Here is a 10,112-nt window from a genome sequence, read left to right as displayed (position 1 = left end):
CACCCTGGAGAAACCTTTCATCCTGCATCCCCAAGCCCTGCAGCAGCTTGTCCCTTCTTCTCCTCTTTTACCAGGAGAAGAGGGGTGTTTAAAAGTCTCAGACAGTTTAAAAGTGAATTGGACTCAGATGTCCCTAGCTAACCTGAGGTAACATTAACCTTTTTTCAGCTTATAGGGAAAAGGGCCTTTATCATTCTAGGGCTAGTATATCTGCCTTCCACCACTCGCTCACATTTCCAGCTCCTCCAGAATCTTCCTCTGAGGTTCTGGCTGCACTTTTCTCCACACCTTCTGTTGTATGCACACCCCATCCACGGCCCCCAAAGTTGCAGGACCTCCTCGTCAGCCTCCTCTTAGCATTGGCCAAGGTGGCCATTTACAACACCAGGAAGAGGATGTTGGCTGAGGGGGTGCTCTGCGAGTGTGAGGCCTAATTTCTGTTCCTCTGTCCAATCACGTATCCGGGCAGAGTTTCTCTGGGCTGCATCCACTGGCTCCTTGGATGCCTTTGAGGAGCAGTGGGTGCTGTCCGGGGTTCTCTGCTCAGGCTCCCCTTCAGGTTCCCTCAATTTAACTCTTTGACCTTCACACCTGTTCCTATGTTTCTCACTTGTTGTCCCCCAAATTCAGTTGAGTCCTGGGCTCATTAGCTTCTCCCCTTAGGCTGGGGGAGAGACTTTTAGCCAGGGGCAGGTTCATAAGACTACTCTCTATGTCACACTGTACTGTAACTTGCTGTATGTAGGAAATTCCCATTTTGTATTAAAATATTCATTATTAATTGATAAACAATTTATAATTATATAAAGGGAGACTGTATTTTAAAGCTAGAGCACCAGAAGAAGAGCAGAGGTTTAGCCTCCACCTTTAATTCCACATTTCCTGGCTTTTAAGTGCCTGATTTCTCAATCTCACCATTGCAATAATGTTGTTGATATTTGTATTGAATATTTTATATAACTTGCATATAATTATGGCACCCATCACTATAACATCTGGGTGCATTAAAGTAAATTAAAAACAAATACAAAAAATATCTTCTGTCTCTTTATCTATCAACTTATGACAAACTAATTTATAATAAACCTGGTTCTGAGGAAAATAGCAGTAAATATTGTCAAGGGTGAAATTAGCTACTAAGTAAATTTTAAATGTTGTGAGCCAAAGGCATTGCTTTTACCACTATTGCCCTGGGGGATTTGTCTAAATTTGGTAGATTCTCCCCAGTTCACCTGTTGGAGGAAGGTCCCTCTCTCCTAACAGAAAAATAATCTGGGGAATAGCCCAGCTCCCAGCACAGCCACAGAAAACTCGGGGAAAGACATTACTTTCCTCCTCCCCTGGGAGAGGAGAAGAATTTATGGGAGATTGTCAGACTCCAGAGGTTGAAATGGGAGAACAAAAAGCAGTGGTGCTCTTCTGTCCTCCAGCCACTCGGGGCAAATTGATGATTTGTGTAATGATGGATAAAGCTGTAGAACCAGTGAATAAACTGTATTTATTTTGGGTCTCCCTCACCTGTGCTCTTATCACTAATCCATCTCTCCTTGGACGATGTCTGTGATACCAAGACTCTGAGAAGCCAATGGAGATGAGGAATGAAGTTTTAGTTTTAACTACATATAATGGAGCTAGCATAGATTTTCCTTGTGTTTTTCCCTCTAATGTCTTTCAAGAAGCCTTTGCTCCCATCACTCCCATGAGATTTTCAAGGGAAAGGGACTCTTTCACCCTCAGTCTGAAAATCTGTATTTGTGCTGTTTGAAAACTAAATGTATTTAGTCTTGTTTTTCCTACGCTCCTGGAAAGATCCAGTAAACTGTGCCCTCTGCTTTAATAAAGTAAATAATACCAGATCTTTCCATTTCAGGCAGAGCAATCACAGAACTAGGTAAGTCAAGACATTTTTTGCTTCGTGTCTTTTTATATATAGCACTGACACCCGGGGAGGGGAGGGGTCAGCAGCAGGGTTGGTACCTGGAGTTTCTTACAGGATCCTCTGCTGTCCAAACTAAAAGACCTAGTTCCTTAACCAAGCCTGTTACAGGCTTCTGAAGTTCTAGGTGCTTAGCCACCACTAGTGTGGGACAGAGTGGGACACTGAGTGGCCATGGATTATGTAGACATGAATCCTACTCTGAGCAGAAGCAATATGTTCTCTCAGTCCTGCAGTGCTAGCAACAGGGTGGCCCAGCAAACAGAGCTCTATTGAATCAAGAGGCTGCCCTTAGCTTCCTGAGGGACTTTGGGGAAGTCACTCCCAGTTCCTGGGTTTTAGATCCCCCGTTAGTAAACATAGACAATGATAGTGGCTGAGTGGAAATTCAGGGCCTTGTGGGGTGGTTCTGCTTACATAAGAGATCAGTGACCCAGAGTCTAGATAATACCTGGTGCAATCCATTTAATTACAGAAATATACACAAGTCCTGCTGTTTCTCTGAACAGCAGTGTGAACACAGAGTGCGTGGGCCTTTTCCGAAATCCCAAGCCAGACATTCCAGCTAGTCCTGTGCTCAAGAAACTGCTATACATCAGCCTCTGCTTCCTTATCTGGGCCACATACAACTGCTGCTGCTTGCTCACTGCAACTGCTTAAACACACAGCTTTATTATAGGCTGTGTTTCCACCTGAGGAGACCCCACTAGCTCTACACTCACCCGTTGGCCACATAACCTGTCACTGCTCTTGGATATTAGTCCCTCCTTTGTGTCTGACTGTTTTGCACTACTGAGGAGTTGTTCCTAGTGTTGGACAGGAAGGTTTTAGCCTCTCCATATATTCTTACAAGGTCCTTGGTTGTCTTGCCTCCCAGATCCCAATGGCAAACTGGCAGCACCTTTCACTACAATAGTCACTTGCCATTATACAGCACTTTGAGATGTACAGATGAAAAGCATAACATGAGAGCTAAATTAGTAGTATATTGATAGGCTGAGTCTGAAGTTCTTACCCGTTGCAAGTATTCTCACGGGAGTCAATGGGACTTCTCTTGAGTAAAGACTTGAGAAACTGTCTAAATATGAATTCTCACTGTCTTGAGCTCCATTAACTTGGTGATTCTTCTTTTGCAGATTTCACAAGGATTCGGAGCCACATGGGTAAGTTTAACTCTTTAATTAGACTGCCACCTTATTATTTTTCCAGACCCTGTGGGAGCAGGAGACGGTAATGCTATATGAAGGATTGAAGGACTTAATGTCTAGATACGAAGGCAGGATCTATGCTAATGGCAGATGCTAACATTTGGAGGGAATTTTTTCTTTCCTTCTTTCTTATATATTTGACTCGTATAATCAAAAATCTGGTATTTGTACATCAGTCAAATATGAATTTTATATTTATGTTCTTTCAAGATGAGTGGGATCTATTTATAATTGTAATTATAATTATAATCCTTCAGCCCAGATCAAAGGCTTTGCATACACTAAAATAAAGAAAATAAGTTTCAAGTACATTCCTGGTGTGGGGGTGCCACTACCTTGGTTCAGGAAGTAAAGGCTGGGATCTAGTTTCCTATCACAAGTAAAACAGGGAAAATTGATACTTTTAAAATATTTGCCTTAACCTTAGCAGCTATTCCTTTTCTCTTCAGGATTGCCTTTGATATTGAGCTCTGACTCACGTGCGGCTAATGGGGTTATTCTGGTCCCACTGCTGCAGGATCATGGGGTCCTTGACTGATCCGTGGCGAATGGGGTTATTCTGGCCCCTCTCTTATGGGATGGGGGGAGGAAGGGTGTCCCCAAATTACTTGTGGCTAATGGGGTTATTTTGCTCTCTCTTCCCAGTTCCCGTCACCCTGGATCCGAGTTACACACACCCTGAACTCACCGTGTCTGCAGATGGCAGAACAGTCCAGCACAACCCCGCTTCCCTAGAGCCGGCTTCCCCCTCCAGGGCCCTGATCGCTGTGGGGAGGGAGGGGTTCGCGATCAGGAGGGATCATGATGGGAAGGCCGGGGTTTGCAAGTGGTACTGGGAAGTGGAGGTTGGGGATAGCCCGGACTGGGAGCTGGGGGTGCTGAGTGAGACTGTGAGGGGCAGAGTGAGACAGGAGAGGCTGGAGAGACCCCTTGAGGAGGGGTTCTGGGCTCTGAGGAGATCTGATGGGCAGTATCACCCCATGGAGGCCGACGCTGTGATCCAGAAGTGGTCTGAGAAGCCAACAGTGGTTGGGGTGTATCTGAATCTAAGAGCCGGGAGACTCTCATTTTATAATGTCCAAGTAACGACCCTTATCCTGGAGATTCCTATCGAAGGTTCTGTGAGGTTATTCCCATTCCTCAGCCCAGGTTTTGTTGCAGGGAGGGACAAGGGGAAACCCCTCAGCATCTGCCCCCCCAGCGACTGGGATTTCATGGATAGTGAGGAAAATTCCACAGACCCAGCACAGTCCTCTACCCCCAAGAATGGGGAACGGGCAGGGAACAACACAGGGCCATCTACAACAGGAAAATCATCCCCAGCTGCTGGACTACACTCTGCAGACCATGTTGTGAAAGGAAAGAGTGCTGGGCCATTTTGGATCAACATTTTCAGAAATCCCTTCTCCATGCTGAAGAAGAGAAGGGGGAATAAAACAGAGGAAGAGCATCTGCAAGAAGAAGGGGGAAAGAACCACCAAAACCCAAAGTCTGAAAGCCCACCTGCCCAACCCCTCCAGCAGGGCAAAGGGAATCAGGAAGAGAGAAATACTCAGCTCCAGAGATCCTCTCTGGATTCATGTTCTGACACCCTTGTTCTGGAGGCTCCAGGCCCAGGAAATACAACAAGGGAATCAAATCCAAACATTGACACCTTGGAAAGAACCTCACTCCAAAAAGAAAGTGTGGAAATTATGACATTTCCTGACCCCTGAACACAAAGGAAAACTGCAGGGATTAGTGATAATTCTTTAAAACTCGCACTAATTAACTAGAAAGGTGTTAACTGGAGGGAACTCTGCTAATGCTACTGTTCAGGTTAGGAATTTAAAGAAATCACGGAATGCAGAAAGGAATGTTCTTACACTAACACATACATTGCAGATATACATCCTCTGCTGCTGCTGCCCTTATTCAGTGTGAGTGGATGGCAGAATGAAGCCCTTACTATATAGGACCACAGTCTGACATCCAGGAATCCTACAAATCCATTTGTCACTGAAAAACAAGGAAAAATGCAAAATTTGCATTTTTACAGAGCATCTTGAGTTTTTACTCCCACAGCCCAGCTCTGAAGGCAGAGGAGAGAGCAGAGGATGCAAGCCAGGCACCCAGCTCTGAAGGCAGTGCCATCACCAGCAGCAGTGAAGAAGCAAGGGGCCATGGTATGGTTTTGCCACCCTTACTTCTCCATTGCTGCTGGCGGCAGCACTGACTTCAGAGCTGGATGCATGGCCAGGGACAAATTTCATGTTCATGGTAATGTGCTGTTCTGTATTGTATGTGTTCAGCTACTACCTATATATATTGTGGCTAGGGAAACTAATGTTCAGCATTTCATTTTAATTGCGGAAAAACACAGACTTTTATATTTTTTTATCAGTGAATTTTGTTTTGTTTTTTTTTAATCACAGAAAACTAGGACCCCTGCTCATATCCCCAGTCATGTGGCGTAGCACCTTATTCCAACAATCCTATTGTCTTCAGTAAGACCACTCCTGGTGTAAGGTAACACGCAGCATGTATAGAGACACCAGATTCAGGCCAGTCATAAACAGCATCTGCGGTGTGGATGAGTTACTGTTACTCAGAGAACTTTACCTTTTACACTTCATGACCTTTGTCCATTTACAGACCCAGTAAATAGAACCAACATTTTTTCAGAAAGGGAGAGAAGGTGCATGGAGACCACACCTAAATAGGTAAATGTGCGTGTAAATGGCTAATTTACACTTGCAATTGTATGTGCAAATGCTTGTGCACAAATGAATACTTAACAGGGAAAGTGAGTCTCTATCTTTGAGAAGTTTGCCCATAACTTTACACTTGGGTTTTGTGTTTAATCCCCGTTTATTAAACATGGAACAAAAAGAACAAAAATGACAGTGCTATGCTACATGCAGCTGTGAAACTGTAAAGCCTTCAGCTTTCTTTATACTGGGGGTAAATTGCCTAAATGAGTTAGGATCCTAAGTCCCTTTTCAGAAGTGACTTAGGCATTTGGGCTCAAATCTTCAAACGGTATTTAGGCACTTAACTCCCATTGAAATCAAGTGCAGACATTCCGTTAGGCTCCTAATAGTCTGTTACTTTTGAAAAGGGGACTTAGGCTATGGAGTCACTTAGGATCATATTTGTAAAGGTATTTAGGTAACTAGCTCCCAATTAAATAAACAACTTTAAAAATCTGACCCTTTTGACATTTTTTCACCATACCTTTACATGTTTGAGAACACACCTTGCATACAGATGTGAGAAGCTATTTTACAGAGGTTTGTGGCAGCTAATAACCAAGGAGACATGCGAGCACATGCACACACACACACACGCACACAGCGCTCTCCCAGAGACATTACTTTTGTTCTCTCTTCGTGTTGTTTTCCTTAATCAAAAATTCCCTGGAGGTGTTCGTGTTGCTTTAGCGTGTGGAAACATACAAATTCAGGCAGTGAGGATGGCAATGTAAAGCACAAGGAGGTGCTCAGAGACAGTGAGGAAAGCAAGAAAAAGTATCCTAAATAGAAACAAAGGAGGAAAAAAATGTAATGGAAATATAGAGTTTGCAGGTTAATGAAGAAGAGCCAATATCCCAAATATACATTCGTAGGCTTGGACAGTAATATCATATAAATACTATCAATATGTTCCAAAAAGAAACATCAAGTTGGAAAAGAAAATAAATGGAATAAGAATAAATAGATAATCTAAAGAGAAGACAAAGACAAAAAGGGGGTGGGGGAAAAGGGGGAGTCAGTTGCCTTTATTGTACTGTGCTATTGTAATCAAATAAGTAATATCTGATGTGATAATTTTATCATTTCTACAGCAAATATGAAGAATATGCCTTTGATTTACAAAGTTTTCCTTTTTTATGTTTATTGTTCTAATAAAAAAATATAACTGATGTGGTCAGATTATATTTTCATGCTATTTAAGCTGGGGTACAAAATCTATACGTTTCAACCAAAATTAAATGAAACTCATCACCACCACCAAAAAACCCCTCACTCTGTCTTTGACCTCACTAAGATAAAAGGCATGGTTTTACAATCCTGTTAGCTAACCTGTGTTAAAACTCCAGTGTAGACAGGGCAATTTGTATTTCAACACACGTTAGCTGGTGGTGGTTGACCATAGGGGGCAGCCCAGGCTTTATCTTGACTAGTATAACACATTTTAAAGGCACACAGCCTTGCCTAGACTAGACTTGTAAAATTTCTTAGTGCTGTGTCTTGCTGTCCACACAAAATTTATAATATGCGGAAATCACAGGGACTCCGCTGGGTTCCAAACAAACATGTTTATTAACTGTGTGCAGATATACAGGGCTAGCAATCAATGTTCACTACTGCTCTGGCAGGGTTCTGATGGCGATAGCAATAAAAGACAGGGAGCTCGACTACTGGGATGTTACCCAGTTCCTATACACTAAATACTCCTGTACCTTTAGCATGAAAGGCCTCTCTCAGGTTCACAGGCTCCGTGCTCTGGAACAGCCCCAAATCAACCCCTAGCAGGACCCTCTTCAGTGTGACCATCTCCTCATGGCGTACTCTCAATAGCGAAAGCCTCCTTGACTTCAACACCTCCTGGGATTAACCTAGGAGCCTTCAGCACCCCTGTTTCATGCCAAGAGGGGTGAGTCCCACAGTGAGTCCCCCTGAATAGAACACTTTTAAAGCCTGGCACATCCCCAAAGGAGAGCAACGCACCCCCACGTTCCTCAGTCAGCAGCGACTCTCGTCCAGTGTTGTAAAAAAATCAAAAGGGTTTATTAGTTACTGGAACACAGTGTAGGAAATTCTTCGTCAGCACAGAAAGCTGGAAGTTACAGCAAAGTCTATTTGGGTGAGCCCTGAGCCCAGAGGCCCTCTTCCCTGACCCATCCTGACCCAGCCCAGAAAAAGCCTCTCTACAGCAGTCTACAGCCCACATGTTACCTCATCACACCCCTGGCTTTTCCTTAGTTCTTTGTCCCAGCTCCCGGGCCAACTCTCCTCGCTTGGTTTTCCACCTTAATTCCTTTGTTCCGCAGCTGGTCAGACCAGCTGGCTTGCTGCAGAGACTCCGCTGTTGAGGACCATTGGTTGATAGGCACCAGATGTCTGGGCCACCTGAGCGACCATCTTCTGCTGTGACTCTGCCAGAAGGAAACACCCTTCCCATCACCTACTTGAACATGCAGCCTGCAGGGGGATGGGTAGGGGAACTGAGGCACACACACTCTTCAGCCAAAAATTTATGAAAAATTCCCACTTTGCCACAGGGTCATACAAAAAATTACAAACGTGCTGCTGTCAGAGCTACAATCAGTAACACACAACAAGCTACCCAGTCAGGCTGAAAGGTGGCTTATGGATCCCTGGGAGAGGATGAGGTGAAGGCCGTGGTTCCTCAGTTTACCTTCTGGGATGATACCCTTTGAGGCACACGGAGCCAGTTGATGGTGCCAGGCACCACACCTTGTGCCATCCACCCACCTTGTGACCCACCTCACTGAAGGTGGGTAGTGGCAGCAGGGGCGGATACCCCAGGAGGATGAGAACTCTTTCCCTCACCCAGGTTCCAGTTGCTCTCCATGAGCTTGATGGCCTGGGCAGGCAGTGGTTCAAAGACTTGCACAGCCTGAAGCAGCCCAGGATTGCCCACAGGGGATGCTGAGCAGGAAAGGAACATCCTGCACCCATGCCCCCTTGACATCGCTTGGTTCACAGAAAGCCCAGGACAGAGAGGGGCTACCTGCCTCCCTCTTGGCAGTGGGGCTGAAACACCTTGTCCCATCTGCCTTTCCCTTTCACATGAAACCCCGATTACGGGGAGAGGGCTGGGGCAGGAGGCGGTCAAGAATTGGCTATGGCTGGCTAGCCCCTTCAAGCCAAGCACCTGGACCGAACCCAAGGCGATAACCCTACCTTTTGCTTGGTTGTGATGGTAATGTTTGAAGGGCAGGCACTGAGGAGGGCTGCCCACCTGGGTAGGACGTCCCAGGCAACAGGCAGAGATGGCAAGAGAAAGAGGATCTTTGCCCCCACCCTTCTGAATCCAACCTCTGAGGTCTCTCATGGAGTCTGCAGGCTGGGACCTGATGGGTGAGGACAAGGAATCAGCCTGCCAGCATTATTTAGTTGCATAGGAAAGAGAGATGCCTATACCCAAAAGCCTCGTGACTGCTCTTAGCGGTGGATCGCTCGTCTGCTGCATCACAGAAGAAGGCAGCTAGCTGTGAAAATTAATGTGAATTGCAGGGCACAATAATCATCAGCACTTTGAACACAATGGTGGCCCCAGGTTCCTCTTGGGGCTATGCCTGTCTGAGCATTGCCTGTAGATCAATCGTCCCTGCGGATGCGGCGGTGGTGGGACACAGTCCTGTGCAGCCTCTAGCCAGATCTCTCCATACAAGCCGCGTACGTATACCAGGCAAGAAGAGTGATAATCAGGGAGTTCTCAGTTTTCTAACAAGACATTCCAGGACTCCTTTTAAATCCAGATTAGAGGTCTAGTGAGTCAGGCTATGCTGAATAGGTCATGCCAGCTGCAACTTGTTCCTTCAGACCAGTTAGCCCTTTGCTCTCTGGCACTGGATGCTCTTAGGGTCACAGACTCCCCTTTCCTGGGGTTTACTTCTCTCGTTGACTGTAGGAGTTGTTTGGGCAGCAATGGGCAGAGGAGGCACGGAGGAAGTATCCCGTAGCTGGTTTGAACCCGATTCATAGTGAGGGCTGTGATTTAGTCAAGTCAATAAATCTATGCAAACCCCTAAGGCATTCTCAATTCGTTCCCCATCCCAAGTAAACCCTCTGCTGCTCCTTTCATATGGACACCTGGGAATCTGCCTCACACTGTGTCCCTGAGGTCTCAGGCAAAAACACTCTGCTCCTGAAGCCTCTGCCACCCACCTAGAGCCCCATGGCTCAGTGCTAACCCTGGTTGCTACTCCTCTGGAGCTGAGACAGTGCAGGAGCCTT

General features: G+C 45.6%; 1 pseudogene; it reads left to right on the top strand.

The window, feature by feature from the left end:
• Window positions 1–9,312: 9,312 nt before the first annotated feature.
• Window positions 9,313–9,465, top strand: LOC137148205 (5.8S ribosomal RNA; annotated as a pseudogene).
• Window positions 9,466–10,112: the final 647 nt, after the last annotated feature.

Source organism: Emydura macquarii, unplaced genomic scaffold, assembly GCF_026122565.2.
Source record: "Emydura macquarii macquarii isolate MOO-44397 ecotype Brisbane River unplaced genomic scaffold, CSIRO-AGI_Emac_v2 contig_599, whole genome shotgun sequence".
NCBI classification, from domain to species: domain Eukaryota; kingdom Metazoa; phylum Chordata; order Testudines; family Chelidae; genus Emydura; species Emydura macquarii.
This window is presented reverse-complemented; position numbering and strand designations above follow the sequence as displayed.